We start from the raw sequence: 20,297 nt of genomic DNA, 5'->3' as shown, positions 1-20,297 counted from the left end.
AACTTGCCAAAGATTTGTTCATTTTAAAGGTATTATGAGAGAACCAAACTTATTGATTATATCTGCTGGGTGTTTTGCTTTCTGATGCTTCTGTTTTTTCTCTCTGCATTCTTTGTTTTTTTTCTTCTGGATTTCTGGATATATTTTGTGGTTCAACAAAGTCTTGTCAAGCTGAGGAGTCCTACATGTGGAAGGGATGGTTTGTTCAGCAAACACTGAGTCCCTGTCCTGGGCTTGCTGTGGATTTCAGGGCCAAGACCCGGGCCTGACTCTCCAGGAGCTCATGACTCTAGCCTAGTGGGAAGACTTAAGAAAATAGACAACTGCAAATTCCAAAAACAAAACAAACAAGCAAAAAAGGCTTTTGTGACCACGCTCTCCCATGGAGACACCTGGATGATAAATGAAGCCAAGATTATTGCTTATTTTGCTCTCCTCTAGAAACCAGCTTTCTGTCATAGGTCAGGCTCACTAAAGAGTCACAAACAGGCCTCCCTCCGAAAGATTTGTGGCCCTTTCCATCAGGAAGCCTGCAGGCCGCCCCTCCCCAAGGTGACTGCCAGATCAGCATTCTATCTGTCCAGCACTGCTCTCCATTTTACCGCAGCAGCACCCAGCCCCTCCTCCTGAAATGCCTTTCAGGAAAATGAGAAGGAGATGCCTCTCCTACAAAAGAGCATGGTATGAGGTCTTAGAAAACCACACCTGGCAATTCTGGCGGTCTCTGTGGCTCCTAGTGTGAAATGACTGGTACCTGATAACCACAGGATTCCATGAGGCCTTGGTCTGGGCTTTTCTAGCAGTTGGTCCATGCCCTCGTCTGGCCCTCAGTTTCCTTATAGGTAAAATGTGGTTTTTGGAGCAAACACAGTCTTCCTACCTCTAACAATCAGGGAATCCTTTCTCCTAGGATCTTCCTGTCCTCCTGGAGGCACTTGAGAAAGGTGACTGAGCTCTGGGAAGGTGGTATTGCCCTTGCAGGGCAGCCTGCATGTGCTTTATGATTTATTCATTGTACCACGTTAGCCCAGGAGGCCTCTGTCAGGAAGCCTTCCTGGACTTCTGCCCTCTCCTGAGAGATCCACTTGCCCAGGTGACTTCACTCAGCCCTCTGTTGAGTGCTAATGTTCATGCAGACTTCCTCAGTGACTGGGTTTCCCCCCACCTCCCAGGGTCTTGTGTTGTTATTTGAATAACAACAAAAAGCCAAGGTACTTAAGCTGTATGGAATCCTGTACGGGACTAGGCCTTGGGGCCACATGGTGGACAAGGTGGATCGTCTCTGTCATCAGGGAGTCATCTGAGCTAAACGGAATGATGTTGGCAGATAATCCCACAGATAAGATATAACAAGTGCCCTAAGAGGAGAGGACCTGGTGAGGTTCAGGCTGAGGCCTGAAGACCAGTGTGAGTGCTGGAGCCGTGAGATAATAAAGGAAATGTTATTTCTCACTGTCTAATCAAAGCATCTCTGGCTTATAGCTAAAGAGACTGACTGGGCTGAAAGTAACAGGAAGGACCATCAGGATCTGCCTGCCCTGGAGCAGTGTTGGGAGAGAGTGAGAGGGTCTAAGGTTGACATGTTGGTGGCAGGCCCACAAACTCAGTCCTGAGTGAGAAGCCTTCAGTTTCCAGCTGATGGAACCATCACAGATAAGGGTGTGCTGGGGATAGGGGTGACCCAATCACAGCAGCATTTAACTTAAGATGGGATTTTTTTCCATTGGGAACACAGGAGCATTTGAGCAGTGAAAGCAACAGGTTGGCAGGAAGGCCCCTGCCCTTTCTAGATCATCACAAATGGGGAGAAGTGGATCCAAGGAGCCATGATGGATGAGGAAGACAAGGCAGGGAAAAAAGCAGGCTGGGGAGGGAAGACAAAGATGAGAGACTCCCATTGAACAGCCACAGGAAACCATCAGGGAGGGGTCGTTCTTGTGTTCAGTCAGCTGGCCAAGCCAGAACCCAGGCTCCTGGCATCTAGTGCAAAGCTCACTCTCACTCCCAACCCCCTCCCCCAGCCCACCCCCAATGGGAGAAAGGGTCACTGCTCTGGCAAGAAGGAAGAACTAAGCAGTGCTATCCTTGGCGAGCAAGGGAAGGTGATCCTGACTAATAGCCAGAAGAGGGGCAGAGTTTGGTCTGCCAGGTTCAGGGAGAGAAGTCCACATCTTGCGAAAAACTTGGGTTATAGAGTGTTCTTGAGGTAAAAGGGAGTAGCTGGCTGAGCAACAGCTGAAGGTTTCAGACAGAAGCCCTGGGTCTCCCTCTCGGCTGTCAGGTCTTGGTGGGGTGAACTTGGGGAACAACTTAGGACTGACAAACGTGAGAGATGAGGTTTTGGGGAGCCTAGACCCTATGGCCCCGCCTCTGTGACCATATGTCCCTGAGCCTCAGTTTCCTCACCAGTAAAACGGAGATCGTAGCACCCACTGGAGCTTGACTCAAGGCCGAGCCTTCACACATGTTCTCGCCTCTCTTCCGTGCCCCCACTGCCCTCCACCTACCCTAGCTTCTTAGGGATGCAATCTGATCACCCAGCTCTCCCGCTCATTCATTCCTACAGGGAGTATTTGCCAGGCCCTGTACCAAACCCAGAACCTGAGAAGGCCCTGTGCTGCTTGAGGAGCTCAGCAGGAGGGAGGGCTCCGAGGCAGTCCTGTAGGCGCATAATTACAGTGCCAGTCGTCAGGGCTGCACGGAGTTAGGGAGAGACCTCATTTGGGAGGCTGTATGTCAGCACCTCCACAGGAATTCCCTTAATTATTTTTTACAAGCCCCCAAATGACAGTATCCTAAAAGGGAGAGGAACACCTAGACAGTGCTCTTTCCTGAGAGGCCAGAGTCCTGCTTGGCCACTAGCTTGCCCAGGACCATCCAGGGATTTTTGCCTCTTGGAGAGAAATCCCTGCCTGTATGGCCTTCTCCTCATGAGGGACCCGGATGTTCGAGAGTGTCACATCAGATACGGGTGAACATGAACCTTCTCCACAGGCTGGCCATTGGAGCAGTTCTGGCCTCTCACCTCTCTTCCTGGCAGCTTGTGGAGTGTCTACACGGGGAGGCCTCACCACTTTTTCCAAACCTGAACGCTGCCCCTCCCCGCTTCACACTGCTAGTGGCAGGGAGCTGAGGCCGTGGCCCCATTCCGACCCTCTTCCAGTGTGACCTTGCCCTCCTCTGCCTCCCCTCCAGACACATTTCCCCATCTGTTCATCAAAGAGGGGCTGACCCAGGAAGCTGTCCACATTTCCAAAGCCTTCTGTGAAATATCAGTGAACTTTATCCTTATTACTTCAGTCTGAGAAATCTTGATTGAGAGAAAGTGTGTTAAAACAAGCATTTGATCAAAGAATTTTTTGCATTAAAGAGTAAACTTTACATCTCTTGGGTGCAGAAGTAAGTGCCAAGAGTCTTAGAGTCAAAGCAGACTTGGAAGGGTCTCTGAGGGAGGAAGACAAACACAGCCCTTCGGTGGTTCCCTGTCACTTGTGGTCCTGACTCCTAAACTTGGCCATCAAAGCCCCGCACAACCCTTGAGGGTAGGGGCTTGAACTTTGTCCCCTAACCAGGCACAGTACTTGCCTGACCAGGCGTGGCATAGACTGCTAGTTGGCTTGCCGGCGGGTGGATGGCTCAATCAGTTACTCTCTAGACTCCCTAAGGAATGAAGTGGGTCGGTCTTTCTTAGAAGTGAAGGAATTCAGTTTACCTCCCAAGTCTACTCTTGGCAACTCTGAAGTGACAGTATTTTCTAGCCTCCAGACTAATATTTTACACACAGATACCACAGACACTAACATGTCACAAAAGATACGTGAGAAGAACCTCCTGAAAGGCTCGATAGCCTGGTATCCTTCCTTCAGCAACAGGTGGCTGTGAGTCACCTCCCCTCACTGGGCCTTAGTTTCCCTATTTGTAAAATGAGGCATTTGAGCTAGATAACCCTTGAGTTCCTTTCTAGCTCTGGCATCGCCCTCAGATGCCCTGGTTCCTAGAGCAGTCACTGGACAGGGGTCATGATGACTCCAGGATCTGGGTCAAGTCCACATCTTGGAGCATGGCGGAATCGTGGCGATGGCTGCAGCCCCCAGAAGATGAGCCAGGCAGGAACTGGCTGAGAGATTTTTCTGCTGATGGTGAAATGTCCTGGCAGAGTGTGTGCAGGTAGGTTGATGCAGGTGAGGGGAGGGCTTGGGCTCTCCCCCCCTTGTGGTCCCTGAGTAATGTTTCCTTGTAGAGTCAGAAGCTATCCAAGACTGTTTGTTGGGTGCCAGCTAGATTCAGCCCCTCGTATTGGCAAAGTGGGTGAACCATCTTTCCACACATTGTCCTGGCCAGGCTTCCAAAAAGGTTTTTTGCTGCTACCCCTTAAATGCTTTCCTGCATTTCATTGTCACTGTGTCTGGAGTCATACCTTCCCATAGCCTTTTGGTTCCCTGTCTAGGTGGCATATTCTCTGAGGATGTTGTGGTCCTGATACCATCATCAGCCAGGAATAACTTAGCTTAGTGTCAGAGCCACAAGGGGAAGACTTGTCCAAAGTTGGAGCTCTGACTATTGAAAGAAAAGTAATAATCCATCTTCAGCTTCCCTGAGAGCACATACCCAAATTCAAAAACTTTTGATCAGAAAGGAGACATAAATTCCATTAAAAACCAGGGAGAAAAGGAACTGGATATTGAATGTATCTGAAAGCGGAAGCCCCTCTAAGCTAAAAAACAACAAAGTACAAGAAGGCAAAGACCAACCAACTTGACCACATCAAAGCTAAGTATTTCCAAAGTCAAACAGTGTCACAAACAGAGCCAAAAAGCAGAGCGGATGAACTGTTTGCAGATCTATAATGTGTAAAAAGATGACACACAAATCCTTAACAGTAAAAATAACCCTCACCCTTACCCAACAGATAGCCGTGTCATTCACCTCAACAGCATACAGAAGAGAAAATAGACTTGACTGAAAATTTTTTGAGAAAATAATTAAAATTCAGTAATAACAGGAGATCAACAATAAAAACAATTAAGAAGCACTAGTTTTCACCAACAAATTTGGGGGGAAGAGTCTAAGAATACTCAATGCTAATGAGATACAGTCAAACAGGCACTAAGTACAAAGGGAACTGTGAATTGGTATAAACTTTGGAAAATAATGATAGTCAAAGAGAAGGAGAGAGATGAAAGTTTCAAGCAAGGGCCAATGACCTATATATTAATACAACATTTGAGTGTCTGCTTTGAAATCTGTCTGCAAGGCAGGAGGACCTGGGTTTGATCCCTGAGTCAGAAAGACCCCCTGGAGAAGGAAACAGCAGCCCACTCCAGTATTGCTGTTGGGAAAATCCCATGGACAAAGGAGCCTGGTGGGCTACAGTCCATGGGGTGGCAAAGAGTTGAACATGACTGAGTGACTAACACTGTGTTCCACCCGTAGTGCTGGGTGTTAGAATGTGAAGATAAATAAGACACTGTTTGCTCTTGGGCATACGGTCAAAGAGAGAGAAAGACACATAGATTCTAAAGTGATATGTGGTGAGAAGGCCAGAGATATGCTTGGGACATGGGCAAAGCATGGAGCAGCCAAGATGGGTGGTGCAAGTATGAAGCTTCATGGGAGTATCCAGGGAGGTTACTCGTCTCTGCTTCGTGTCTCTGGTTACTTGGAGACATTTAGAGGTGTGAGAACCAATGAAGAGATGATTGCTTCGGTCCAGGTAGAGAAGACAAGGTCTGAATTAGGGTGGGGGCAAGAGTATAGACAGAAGGTAAAAGTAGGAGAAGCTGCTGACCGACTGGTTACTGGGTCAGAGTCTAGGATGCCTTCCCTGTTTGTGTCTTGGGCGGATGGAATACTGAGGAGAAACAGCAGGCTTAGTGGTGAGAAGAGGATTGTTGAGCCCAATTTTGCACAAGTTAAATGAAAGGTGGGCATCCAGGTAGAGATGGCCTATGAGGATCTAGGAGAGAGCTTGGACCCCAGCAGGGATTTGAATGAAAGATTCAGATTGTGACTGATGGCGACTGTAGCCATGAGCTTTGCTGAGCTGCCCTTGGAGAAGGTGGCAGCTGAGAAGAGAAAGGAGGGTCTAGGGCTGAGAATCTTTCCCCTGTTTAAGCATGGACAGAGAGAAAGAAAAGCCCACAGAGGCAAAAGAGACAGCAGAAAGAGAGGGGAAAAGCACCTGGAGCCTGTGTTGGCATGGAAACCCAGGGATGTGGAGCGTTTCCAAGAGAGAATAATCAGTCAACAGAAGAGAAAAGCCAGTTAGATAGGGACGGAGGGCCCACCACACGGAGCAGTTAGGGGCCCCTCAAGCCCCACACGAGCAATTCCTGTGAGAGGTGGGCCTAAAGCCCCCACAAGGTGGGCAGAGCAAAGTGAAAGAGGGGTACAGCAGGCAGCATGGCACCTGTCCTGAGGAACTTGGAATATGAGGGAGAAGCTGCCAGGGTTATGACTTGGGTCAGAGAGATTTCTGGGCTGGGCTGAGAGGAAGGCAGGATTGACGTGATGGAAGAGAGGTTGAAAGGGTTGTCACCTAAAGTCGTCTTGTCTGTGTAAATCAGAGGCAAGATCAAAGAGCATGGATGGCAAAGAGGAAAAATGGCCATAAGTGACCTTGACTAGAGCTGTTTCCAAGAAAGTCTGTCTGCCAGTCTGGAGCTCACAAAGAAGGTGTGAGCCTCTCCCCAGTGGGTAGATGGAGAACTCAGAGAAGTGCAGAGTTCATGGAGCAGAGCCAGACACTGAGCTGTGACCGACATTTCAGGGACGGATGCAGGGATGCTGCTGAGCAGTCTAAGCGGGGCGGGGTGTGGGGGCGGGGGGTGGGGAGAAAGGGCTGGAAAATTGGGGGCCCTGGAAGTCCAGGGAGGAGAGAGCTTCCAGAGGTCAGCATGACCATTAATGTGCCAAAGGCACAGAAGTCAGAGGAGGTGAGAGTGTCCCTGGTCTTTGGGGACCCCGGCCATAGCAGCTTTGGGGTAGGGGGCAAAACCCAACTGGGTGGGGGTGATCTAGAGACTGGCTGAGAAAGCAGGAGGGGAAAGGGAGACCCGAGGGGACAGAAGTTTCTAGAAGGTACTGTCTCATACACATTGACATTTGGTGGGAGGAGGGCTATGCGAGGACACAAGAGCAGGGACAGGTAATGAAGGGGGCCCCCGGAGCAGTGGGATTAAGTGTATAGGTGAAGGGATTAGTTGTGTTGGTGGAAAGGGGCAAAATTAAATCATGTACATTTTACCAAGTAACCTGATCCCTGTGTTTTTCTGAAGGTTGTTTTTCTGCCGAGGACTGACTGCAGCTCTAATTAGCAGTAGTTTCATCCTGCCTCGTGTTTGGGGCTGTGTCTTATTCATTTTTGTACCTTTCGGTACCTAGCAACAGGCAGCGAGCTAGGTAAAGACAGAATAATTATTTCCTGCTTGAAATCAAATGTCTGAAATGGAGGTTCAGAATTTTTTTTTTTTTAAACCACAAAGATTCTGTGACTATTCCCAAGGAATCAACAAACAGGGAAATGAAAGTCAAAGTTGAAGCTGTCTGTGAGGCTGTCTGGGTCTCAGGAAATGCACTCTGCATTCTGGTGTGGGTACTGCTCTTCATAGTTTTTAATGGTGAGGTTGTGATTGTTGTCTCATCTGGTCATTGCAAATCCACCCTCCTGTCCTTCCTGAGGCAGACAGAGACTGCTAGCCCCATTTTACAGAGTAGGAAACTGAGACCTAGAGCGGCAGGATAGAAGGAAAGAATCATGAGCAATGAAGTCGGTGGGGATAGGTCTTGAATACTGCATTCAGGGCTTCACACCACTCCTGGTGTAATCTAGCACATGTGCTCAGGCACTGTGATGTCTGACTCTTTGTGACCCCATGGGCTGTAGCCCGCCAGGCTCCTCTGTCCAGGGATTTTCCAGACAAGAATACTGGCATGGGTTACCATGCCCTTCTCCAGGGGAGCTTCCTGACCCAGGGATCGAACCCGTGTCTCCTGCATTAGCAGGTGGATTCTTTACCACTGAGCCACCTGGGAAGCCCAGTATCTCCTAGACATTGAGTAATTCGAACTATTTCTTCCAAAGTCAAGAAGGAGCCTTGGTCTAACTGGTTGCACTTGGGCCTCATGCCATCGCCTGATAAGAGCTGGGTGGCAAGAGGCGGGGCCTGAAGGAGGGGCCTCTGTGGGTTCTGTGTGAGAGAGCATCCCATGTCGCACCACAGCCATGTAAAATGGAGAACGGGAAATCTCCCTGAATGTAACAAGGGCTGTTAGGGGGCAATAAAGAATGCTGGAAAGCCCGACATCCCCACCCTCGCCCCCAGACATCTACTAAGAAGGAACCAGACAGAGGCAGGCAGACTTGTTTAGGAGGCCGTTGTCCAGATAAGAGTGAGAGAAGTCTGAACTCAACCAGTGGAGAGGGAGTAAGTAGATCCAGAACTTAGAGGAGATTAAAAACCAGAAATGATGATTGGCTTTTAGGAGGAGAGAGAGAGTGAAGACAAAGACTCCTGTGTGTCTTGGGTAGACAGTGGGGAGGCCCCTGGGAAGATGGGGAGTGAGTTTGAGGGGCAAGACAGTGGTCTCAGATACAGCCAAGGGGTCAGGATCATAGTCAGGTGGAGCCCAGCAGGCACTTGAGTCAAGGGTCAGGGGCTCAGAAAAAAATTCTGCTGGGAGTACTGGCCTAAGGCCATGGCCACTCCAGTAACAGGAACCCTGAGAATGAGTAAGATCACCAGAGAAAGAGAATGGGACAGGGCCCAGGGCAGAATCCTACGTTACAGTGACACTTGAAGTACCAATCAAGGTGTGGGTAGGTGACAAAGGAGAAAGAGAAGGAAAGGCTTGAGACATGCGACAACCAACCAGGAGAGTGGGTTGCCATGGAAACCAAGGTAGTGAAGGGTTTCAAGGAGAAAGTAATCAACACTGTCAAATGCAGCAGAGAATTCCAGAAAGATAAAGACAGACCCCCACCCCCACCCCCGCCTTTGGATCTGATGATTAGTAAGCTTTGGATGCCCTCAATAAGAGCATTTTGGGGGAGTGATGGGGCAAAACTTGAATAATGTTGAGATGTGAGGGGGAGGTGAATTCGTCACCGAGAGTTCTTTGAGGAGTCCGGAAGGAAGACTTGGAGACGTGAAGGATGAGAGTGGGGAGGTTGAGCAAAGGGAAGACAGGAGCAAGTTCATAGGCTGATATCCACTCCCAGATGCGATAAGTGTTGTTTAGTGACAAAGTTGATTCATTCCACATATTCTAGTTTACCACCTGTTTGTGCCTGGCAGTGTGCCCAGCATTGTGGATTCTGTTGTGAATGAATTGAAATAGGCAGAGTTCTGTTCTCGTGGCATTTATATGATAGTAGGGGAGAAAGATGTGAATCACGTAATCACACACATAAATGTGTAATTTCCAACGTTGACAGAACACACTCTGAAAGAAAGGTAGCAAGTGCTGGAGGATGTACAAGGGCCCCTGCCCCAGGCCAACTCCAGAGGCTTCCCTGCAGCGGTGACACTTGAACCAAGCTGTTAAGGGGACAGAGTTCATGGGACTGAACAGATTCGAGAAGAACCTTCTGGCCAGAGGGACCCACCCGCCTGTGCACAGGGAGGCGCACTGAGGCCAGAGAGGCAGGCAGGGCTGGGGGGGCAGAGCTCTGGAGGCCAGGGCTGAGCTCCTGTGTACCTCCCGAGAGTGAGGGAAGCGTGTTCAAGACCTGCCTGAATATTTCCTGTGCTCTGAGACTGGCTGGTCCCTGGAGAAGTCATTAGAGGAAGCACAGGTGGACTTAGGGAGACAAGTTGGGAAGTTTCTGTTGTCATGGTGGACAGGATTTGGACAACACATTCTGGTCGGTCTTGGTGCTGGATGGAAGGAAGATGAGTAAGGAGGGGAGGAGGTGTTCCAGATGACCCCTGAGTTTAGGGCTTGCCTTACTGGTGGTGTGGCAGTGCTTTCCTCAGAACTGGGGAGCCCTACAAAGAAACGAGGTCTGTGAGGCAGACCCCCAAGTCTGGTGGTAGACAGCTGAGACATGCAAGCCAGGAGCTGGGGAGGAAGTGGTTGACTGCGTGGACCTGGAACCCAGAGTGAGAAATCACAGAGACCGTTTCAGTACTCCTGCGGGATCCTGAGTGAAAATGTGAACTGAAGTGGTATCAGGTTTCTGGAGCATTCTGAGGGGATGAGGGAGGCTGAGGAAGAAGAGGCCAAGCATCAACATTTGGGGGCCTGTAAAAAGAAAGATCCTCTTGGGGCACAGAAAAGAAAGGGCGAGAGAGGTCTTTCAACAGAAAGATGGAGTGGTCAGCAGTGGTTATGTGCAGAAAGGTCAGAGGTCAAGGGCAAATCCAGGAGCTCTTCTGAGGTGCAACTGCCCAATCGCCATGGCACCCCTGGAATTGGGCAGTGTAGTGTCCCTCCCGATTGGTACCCCCCCCAGGGCCCATGGGAGACCTCAGGGGACCGTAGCAGAGGCAGCCTGCATAGGGCGTGATTAAGGAGAGAAGTGAGGGAGCAAAGTCTAAGGCCTTTAAATGAAATTTTAGTCTTCAAGGAAAGAGCAATACTGGCATACAGATATTCTGAGGGAAGGGAGCCTGAGTAATGGAGTGATTAAGGATGGAGACAATTAGTGAAATGAGTTCCCACAGGGGTTAGGTTCAAGTGTGGTGGTGGATAAATTAGTTTGGGGCAATAATGTATATTTGACTGAATGGGGCAAAATTTAATTATTTACCTTTTAGACAGTATCTTGATCTCCATGTTCTTTTGGGAGCTTTTATCTGATCTGTGTACCAAATACAGCTCTAATTAGCACCACTTTTATCCTGTCTCAGGGCTGGGATCATGTCTTATTATTTTTTGTGTTTCTCAGCACCTAGCAACAGGCAGTAAGGTCTTTGGGTGCTGAATCAATATTATCTGCCTTGGAATGAAAAATCTGAAGTCAACATTCAAACTTTTTGACCAAAAAGAATCTGTGATAATTCTCCAGAAGTACAGTGTGGGAAAGAATTGGTGTAAAGTCCTGGTGGCAGGAGTATGGGGTGGTGGGGGGTGGAGAGAGAGTACAAGAGTCAGCTGTCTTCATCCTTATACGTTCTGTCCCATTTATGCCTTTCACATTCATCCTCTCATATGAACTTCACCTCCCCCGGAAGAAGGAGAGCATCACCTCCCATCATAGAGGAGGGAGCAGAAGGCAGAGGAGGGGAACTTCCTCTAGTGGTCCAGTGGCGAAGAATCCACCTCCCAGTGCAGGGGATGTGGGTTCAACACCTCAGGGGAACTAAGATCCCACATGCCTCGGGGCAACTAAGCTCACACACCGCAATGAAGACCTAGCATAGTGCCCCCCCCCCCCCAAAAAAAAAAAAACAGAAGGAAGTGCCTTGCTGACATCGAGCACAAGTAACAGGAGCTGGATTCAACCTCAGTCCGTCGAAATCACAGTCCTTCTTTCCAGGATCAGGTTGAGCTGAGAGAAAGAGGAAGAGGAATCTGTGAGGTCCAGGTGGACGCCCCACCTGGACATGTGCGGAAGGTTGGAGGCACGCTCCGACAGGAGACCGGATATTAAAGCATCATATCAAACTTCGGTGATAACATCTGCAATGCTAGCACCAGAGCAGATAGCTCATCCGTCTTAAGAAGCCTCTCTACCTCGTGAATGATATACACATTTTATATTTACACTGAAGACTTCTGTATTTTTTTCAATATTTGTCTTTAGACCCATCTTAAATGTATTTTCACGTTTAGTGTGACACAGAGATCTAATTTGATCTTTTTCTGAACGGATAACCAGGTGGCTAAGCACCATTTATTGTTCCAGCACTATCTTTTCTCCCAGTTCCCTTGTCTACACTCTGTTCAAGTCTGTTGATCTGTTTGTCTACTTCTGGGCCAACACCAGATTTTAATAAGCAAAAGCTTTATCTTCCTACCCGATCAGGTAAGTGCCCCTCCCTTCCTGGCCCTTTATTCTTTTAAAAGTATGTTGGTTGTATTGTACATTTACTTTTTCACACATACACTTTAGAATCAGCTTGTCGAAGTTCCATGAAAATCCTGTGGGAATTTTGAGAGGGATTTCACTGAAGGGAGAAATGACATCTTTGGGATACCCGTTCTTCCCATCCGTGAACTGGTATCTGTCTCCATTTAATCAAAGTCTTATTTGTTTGGTTTGATTTTTAATGCCTTTTAATAAAGGTTGGTCGATGTTGTCGTAAAGGTTTTTCACATTTCTTATTAGGTTTATTCCTGAGTACCTTATCAGTTGTGTTCTTTTTGTGAATGTAAAAGGCTTTTCTTTTTTTCTTTTTGCTTTCCAAATTTTAATCAATTTACTAATCATGATGCTTCATTCACTGACACACTCTCGGAGTAAATGTGCTTTGTCCCTGGGTACACAAATGAGAACACAGCACACATATAAAGTAGAACTAATTGACTGGAAATGAATTAGAATTTTTGAATTAAAATTTAATTATACAAGTAATACATGAATACATTTTCCTTTCAATAAAATTAGAGTATTACAGATAAAGAAGTCTCTACTGAATACACCCTACTCCCAGCCTCCAGCAAGACCCCTCTCGCCCTGCTGAGGTAACTGCTCTTAGGTTTTTGCTGCTTATCCAAAATGTTTTCCAAAGCCCACTGAAGCGTGTCTTCTGTTATCTTTTTGTGTGTTTGTTTACACAGACATGGTGTGTACAAGCTGGAGGTGTTACTCAGCTTAGCATGCTGTGAGACTCCTGGAATAGCTGACACTGGGCCACAGAGCTCCTTGCCACTGGCAGCTGGTGGCCCTAGCCAGTTACACTGTGTTTGATTTCCTATTTCCTATTGATTGACTATTAAAGCGTTTCCAGTGTCATTCCATTAAGACACACCTGTAAGAGCCTCTTAGGATTGCTCATTTTGCACATGTACAAGTATTTCTCTGGGATAGATACTTAGAAATGGAACTGATGGATTGTAGGGAATGCATATCTTAAATTCTAATAGAGATTTCTAAAAATGTTCTCCATTTGCTCCTTTCTCCTGCTCATAGTGTGTGTGTCCATTTCCCCAGACCATGTCCAGGTTTTCCATTTTTAACCAGTGAAAAATAGTATCTTGCTTTAGTTGGTATTTTTCTTAATTACCTACAAGGCTGAAGTCTTCATGTGTTTACTGTCCATTTTTTGTCTTTTTGCTATTGATTTTTAAGAGTTCTTTATGTATTTGAATATTAATACTTTGTCATGTATATTGCAGATGTTTTCTACATTGTGATGTGTGTCATTTAATTGTATAGTACCTTTTGGCTTAGAGAAATTTAAATTTTGATACAATCAAATTTGTCAATCTTAATGTTATGCCATTTTTGCAGTCTTATTTAAGAAAGCCTTTCCTATGTCAAGGTCATAAATATTTCCTGTATTTCCTTCTCAAAAATTTATAGTTTCTACATACATACATATTTAAGCTCTTATACTATATCTAAAAAATAAATTCCTTATGCACAAATCTTAGGGTCTAACTTTAATCCCTTCCCATTCTCCCTAAATGGATAGGTAATGCTCCCAACACCATTTATGGGGTAATGTATCATTTCTCCACTGATTTAAAATTGCTGCCTCTGCCTGATACTAAACTCCAGTGCGGGTCTATGTGAGATCTCTTTCTTGTCCACTGATGCATTTGTCTACTCCTAAGCTTGATAATATGCTTTGCTAAGTGACGGGACAAATCCCACCCTCTTTGTTGTTTTTGTAAAATTGCCTTGGTCATCCTTGCATATTTGGCCTACCACATGAATTTTTAAATAGCCTGTCAAGTTTCAGGAACAATTTTGCTAGTATTTTAAATTGGGATCACATTGAGTTTTGGATATCTTTGAAGAAAATTGACACCCTTTTCATGTCTGAATCTTTCTACCACTGCTTATTGCTCTGTCTCTCAGTTCTGGTCATCTTTTATGTCTTTCAGGGAAGTTTTATTTATTTATTGTAACTGGAGGCTTTCTCTAGTTAAAATCTTGCATATTTCTTGATAAATTTCTTCCTAGGTTTATTACAGGTTTTGTTGGCAACTGTGAATAGGATCTCCTCTCCCCTTGTTTGTTTGGCCCTTGTTTTTCCATATTTCATTTCAACCTGTTTACTAATCAGTGGGCTTGACTTGCAGGCACACATGCAAAGTGAACATTCTTCCTCCTTGGGCACAAACATGCAAGCACAACCAAACTTGCAGAGCCGGCATAATTGGCTGAAAATAAATTAAATCTCTCCAGATTAGACTTTAATTAAAGAAGTAAGGCATGAATACATTTCCCATTTAAAAGTAGAACAATATGAATGTAATTAACGTTTCCTTTGGTCACTTGAGATCCTGGTCCCTTCCACCTCCACAGAGGTGACCACTGTTCAGAGTTTTATGTTTTGCCTTCCATAGTAAATATATAGATAGTATTGATGGAGGTATTTTCAATAAATTATACCAAGTCATAGGTCTTATACTGTATCCTGCATTTTTCCTTTAATCTTATATTTGGGGGGAGTTCCCCAGGTTAGTGATATAGCAGCTCCTGTTCCTGCTTTTTAACAGCTGTCTGCTTAGTATAGTACTCTTGCTCACAACTGTACTGTTTCCCCTTCTCTGACATCCATAGACCGGGGGGTTCCTCCTCTCTGCCCACTATAATGACGAATACTGCCAGGAACACCTTGGCACCTGCCAGCTCCTGAAATGTTTCTCTAGGGTAGTATCTGAGAGTAGAACTCTAGCCTCTATGGTGGCCACTGTTTCAGTTTTCATAGACACAGCCCAGGTCAGCTTCGAAAGCTGCTGTGCCAATTTAAGATCCTTCCACAAGTAAATGTCAATCTCCCTTGTTTCAGACCATTGACAGCTTGTAAGGCTTATGGATCTGATGGATGATAAAAAGTGGTTTCTTCTTGGTTTCATTTGTGTTTTCCTGGCCACACCATGGCCTCCTCCCAGGTCTCCTGGCCATTCTTATTTCCTCCCTTTGGGGTCATCTGTGCATCTCCTCTGTCCATCTTTCGTGTTGTTCTTTTCTTCCTGACTTAAAGGATCTCTTAATTTTGTATATTAATTCCTTGTCTACTCTATGCGTTGCACATAATTCTCTACCATCGTGACCCTTGTCATTTTAACTGTATTGTATCTTTCATCATAGAACTTTTCATTTCTATGTCAAATTTAGAATCTCATCTTGCCTTAAGAAGGCCCTCTCTATACTAAGATCACAACCATTTTCCTGTGTTTTTCCTAAAGCTTTTGTAAATTTCCTTCTTGCATATATGTTTTATTATTTTCACATTTAAGTCTTTATTGAATATGAAGCTAATTTTAAGTGTGATATCAGTGCTTAATTTTTTTAAATGTCAAAATTGATAACCAATTTTTTCAATACCATTTATTGGATAACGTGTCATTTCTTCAGTAATTTAAAATTGCTGCCTCTACCTGACACTAAAGTCCAGTGTGGCTTTAGGTCAGAGCTCTTTCTGGTCCACTGATCTATTTGTCTATTCCTGAGCTTGATAAAATGCTTTGCTAAGTGGTGGGACAAATCCCACCTTCTTTGTTGTTTTTGTAAAATTGCCTTGGTCATCCTTGCATATTTGGCCCACCACATGAATTTTTAAATAGCCTGTCAAGTTTCAGGAACAATTTTGCTAGTTTTTTTAATTGGGATCACATTGTGTTTTGGATAAGTTTGAAGAAAATTGACACCTTTATCATATTTGAGCCTTCCCCTCGATGCTCACTGCTGTATCTCTCAATTCCAGTCATCGTCTATGTCTTTCAGGCAAGTTTTATGGTTTTCTCTAGTTAAAGACCTACGTATCTCTTGATAAATTTATTCCTGGGTTTATGAAAGACTTTGTTGTCAACTGTGAATAGGATTTCCTGTTCTCTTGTTTGTTTGGCCCTTGTTTTTCCATATTTCATTTCAGCCTGTTTACTAATCAGTGGGCTTGACTTGCAGACACACACGCAAAGTGAATGTTCTTCCTCCTGGGCACAAACCTGCGAGCACAACCAAACACACAGAGCTGGCATAATTGGCTGAAAACAAATTAAAGTCTTTTCTGATAATACTTTAATTAAGGAAATGAAGCATGAATACATTTTCCTTTTAAAAGTAGAACAATATGAATGTAACTAAAATTTCCTTCGGCCACCCTCCGAAGTCCTGGTTCCCCTGCCTTCCTCACAGTTTTATGTATCTCCTTCCATATAAATGTAGAGTATTGATGGAGGTATTTTGAATGAATCATCCCACTTTATAGAGATTTTACTGTAAGCTGCATTTTCCCGCCACCATATATTTCTAGGATATACTCATATTGATACAAATAGCCCTTGCCAGTTCCTTTTAGTAGCTATGTTATATTCATTCCCATGAATGGGCCAGGTCTTTCCTTCCTTAAGATCTGTGTACATCTAGTTCTATCTTTTCTTTCCTCCTTCATAAGCAATGCCACTGAAAACAGCCTCACACTTGCCTCTTCTGTAATGTTTCTCTAGGGTAGTGGTTGAGAAATGGCATTTTGCTTCTCAAGGTTCCCACATTTTTAGTTTCAGATATTACCAAAGTGTCCTTCATAATCTCTGTACCATTTACACTTCTGGCCAGAGGGTAAGAGAGGATTCCAATCCCCACACCATAAGTAGTTGTTTTAAATATTTGCCAATTTGATGGGTGAAATTGAATCATTTTTTAAAGTTTATACATACTTGTTTGCTAGTGAGATTTTCAGATGTGTATTAGACATTTGTATTTTCTATTTTCTGAATAATCTATTTTTGCTCATTTAAAAAAAATTAGGTTGTTTGTCTTTATCTTACTGATTTTATGAGTCTCCTGATATAATCTGTTAATCTTTTGTGTGTATGTGTATGTGTGTGGGCAGTTATTTACTTCCAGCTTGTCTGTTGCCTTCAGATTTTTTTAGGAACTTTTGTTAGAAGTTATCGATTTTGACATAACCAAATTTATTATTTTTTTTCCTTTATTCCTTTTATTTATAGGTCATATTTAGGCCTTTCTTACTCCTAAGGTTTAAATATATTCTGCATTCCTTTCTAGTAATTTTGTTTTTCTGTGGGTCTTTAGTGCAGCTGGAATGTATGTTTATGATTGAAATGAGATATGATCTAACCTTTCTCCAAATGTACAGCTGATTATTACAACATGATGGATTGACTAGTTCATTCTCTCCACTGAGCTGAGATGAAACTCCCTCACACACTGAATCGCCATGTCTAGGTAGGTCTGAGGCCCTTGTTCTGTTTCACCCGGCTGTGTATTTCTGTCTGCATCAGACTCTTTCACCATAGCTTTAGACCACCTTTTGGTACCTGTTAAGTGAAATGCTTCATTTCATTGTGCCTCCTTTTCAGTTATCTCTGCTAACTATTAACTTCTCTTCATGAATTTGAAAACCTGCTTGTCAAGTTCTGTGAATTTAAAGATTAATTTGGGGGAAATCGACATTAATACAATACTAAGACTTTCAATCCATGAACACAGAAGAGCCCTACACTTATTCTGATCATCTTCTCTCCCCTTCAGTCCCATTTTATGGTTTTCTTCATAAAGAACCTACCCATTTCCTAATGTGTTTATTCCTATACTTTTTTATTATTGTTGTCAATGAGTTCTCTCTACTTCCCCCGCTTTGTTTTTTCTCTTGCTTGCTACATTTTTTTAAATCTACTAATCACTGTATTTCATTCATAGACACACACAAAGTAAACGTCCTTCCTCCCTGGACACAAACATGCAAGCACTGCCAAACACGCAGAGCTGACATAATTGGCTGGAAATGAATGGGAATTTTTCCAAATTAAAGTTTAATGACACAAGCGCAACATGAATACATTCTCCTTTTTAAGAAATAGAACATTGCCGATGAAGCTCAAGTCCCTTTTGGCCACCCACTGCCATCCCATTTCCTCCTTCTTCCCCCGAGGCTGCCACTGTGATGGGCTCAATGTTCACTTTCTAAAAACTTGTAAATACATAGTAGGTACCCGCGGGGATTGTATGGTATCATTGACTCAAATGATGAGAATTTTATCTTTTCCTTTTCACTTTTCATTGAGAGTCAGTTTTTGTATTGACCTGGATTTTATTGATATTATAGTTACTGAATGGAATGTCAATATCATCCATCACAACGTTAAAGATATGGAAGCTGGGAGACAGCAGCGGAGGGAAGCGGGTCAGAGGACTGACAGGGACGCAGGGGGAGGCACAAGAGCATCTGTGGACACACAGTGGGGTCTGTCAGGAGTGGAGGGGAAGTAGATTTCTTAAAATTAGACCATAATTCAGAAAGATACGTGCGCCCCAGTGCTCACTGCAGCACTGTGTACAATAGCCAGGACACGGAGGCAGCCTAAGTGTCCATCGACAGAAGAGTGGGTAAACAATGGATATTACTTAGCCACAAAAAGCAATGAAATTGGATCATTTGTAGAGACATGGATGGACCTAGGGTCCATCATAGAGTGAAGTAAGTCAGAAAGAGAAAAACAAATATCATATTTGACTTTGTTCAGTCTCTAAGTCATGTCTGACTCTTTGCAACCCCACAGACTGTAGCATGCCAGACTTCCCTGTCCTTCACTCTCCCTTGGAATTTGCCCAAACTCATGTCCATTGAGTCAGTATATTAACACATAAATGTAGAATCTAGAAAATGGTACTGATGAGCCTATTTGCAGGGTGGTACTGATGAGCCTATTTGCAGGGCAGAAAGAGAAACACAGATGTAGAGAATGGACGTGGACTCAGGTGGGGGAGGGGAGGGCAGAGTGGACTGGGAGGTTAGGATTGACATGGCTGATGTACAGTGACCACCGTGTGTATAACAGGTAGCTAGTGGAAACCACCGTAGAGCACAGGGAGCTCAGCTCGGGGCTCTGTGGAGACCAAGATGAGTGGGATGGGACGCGTACATACAACTGATTCACTTCATTGTACAGCAGAAACTGCACAACATTGTAAAGCAGTTATCCTCCAAAAAAAATAAAAAGATAACCAGCAGAAATATTTGACAGCTTTGGTGGGAGAATCAAGGAGGGAGGGGAGCAGCTTCCAAGTGACCCAAAGCCTCATCTGCCACATGGGACATTAGTGGGTCTTATGAACTAGAAATCGGGTGTCGTAAATGCTGGTCCAAGAACTCTCATGACCCAATTTTGACTAGGGTCTTGTTCAGGGACATTATGAGGCAGCTTTAAGGAAGCACTTTCCTCCCTGATTAAAGAGATGCATCTGGAAGGCTTTATTGGCCCTGCCCCTTCCTTTCCGCTTAGGTGCTGTTGGGTGAAAACATGATGCTTGGAGCTCTGACAGCCATCTTGTGACCAGGAGGGGAAGGCCAGGAGATGCAACTCTGTGCTGACTCCAGCTTGAACACCTGGCACCACTGACTTCTGGACTTTCTTTGAAATAAATAAAATGTTCTTATTGTTTAAGTCACTCTTGGGTGTTTTGTTAGCTGCTGGTGAAAGCAGCCTTCCTAATACAAGGGATCTAAGAGCTTCTTAGAGCTGGGAGGTGACCCCAAGGAGCAGATCACATATTCTGAGGTGAGAGTTTGGGGATGGGGAGAAGGCTGCTCTTCTATCTTCTTGGTAATATGCGGACAGTGTTTGCCTCTGGGTACTTTGGGTACTTAGCAATTTTCTAAGATGTCCACAAATTACTTTTGTAATTACAGAAATGCAAAGACCCAAATTCTTAGGAGATGACACTGAGAGAGATAAATTTTAATACAGGAAAAGGAAGGGCCCAGAGCTTAAAAGAAACTTCCTAGGTAAAATCCTAGGTAAAGAGTTGGATTCAAAAGATTTGAGAGCTGCAAGATTGAGGGGAGGGCAGTGGAGCAGGCAAAGTGGGCATGGATCTCATCTCTTACCGGGTCCCTGTATGGCCAGCAGCCTCCGTGGGATACACCAAGGACAGAAATGAGTCCAGCATGGGTGGGGCACACAGGTTTGGGGCGTGAATGCAACTGGAGGGAGAGCAGTGACTCATGTGTCAGGCTGAGGAGTTTGGGCTTTTATCCAAAGACTGCCACAGCTGTCCAGGTGAGAAGAGATGCAGGGCTGAGCTGAACCACAGGGCAGGTGGGGAAGAGGTGGATTCAATATACAGAGGTAGAGGGGCTTCTCTGGTGGTCCAGTGGTTAAGAACCTGCCTTGCAATGTAAGAGACACAGGTTCTGTTCCTGGTCCAGGAA

General features: G+C 45.0%; 1 long non-coding RNA gene across 1 annotated transcript; it reads left to right on the top strand.

Moving 5' to 3' along the window:
- Positions 1 to 6,879: 6,879 nt before the first annotated feature.
- On the top strand, positions 6,880 to 19,526 carry LOC129625928 (uncharacterized). The gene is made up of 3 exons (XR_008701655.1): positions 6,880 to 12,630; positions 17,223 to 17,311; positions 19,369 to 19,526. It is a non-coding gene; the product is annotated as an uncharacterized LOC129625928 (long non-coding RNA).
- Positions 19,527 to 20,297: the final 771 nt, after the last annotated feature.

This window comes from Bubalus kerabau, chromosome 13 (assembly GCF_029407905.1).
Source record: "Bubalus kerabau isolate K-KA32 ecotype Philippines breed swamp buffalo chromosome 13, PCC_UOA_SB_1v2, whole genome shotgun sequence".
Lineage (NCBI taxonomy): Eukaryota > Metazoa > Chordata > Mammalia > Artiodactyla > Bovidae > Bubalus > Bubalus kerabau.
Note: the sequence above shows the minus strand (reverse complement) of the source record. Positions and strands in the feature narration are given on the sequence as shown.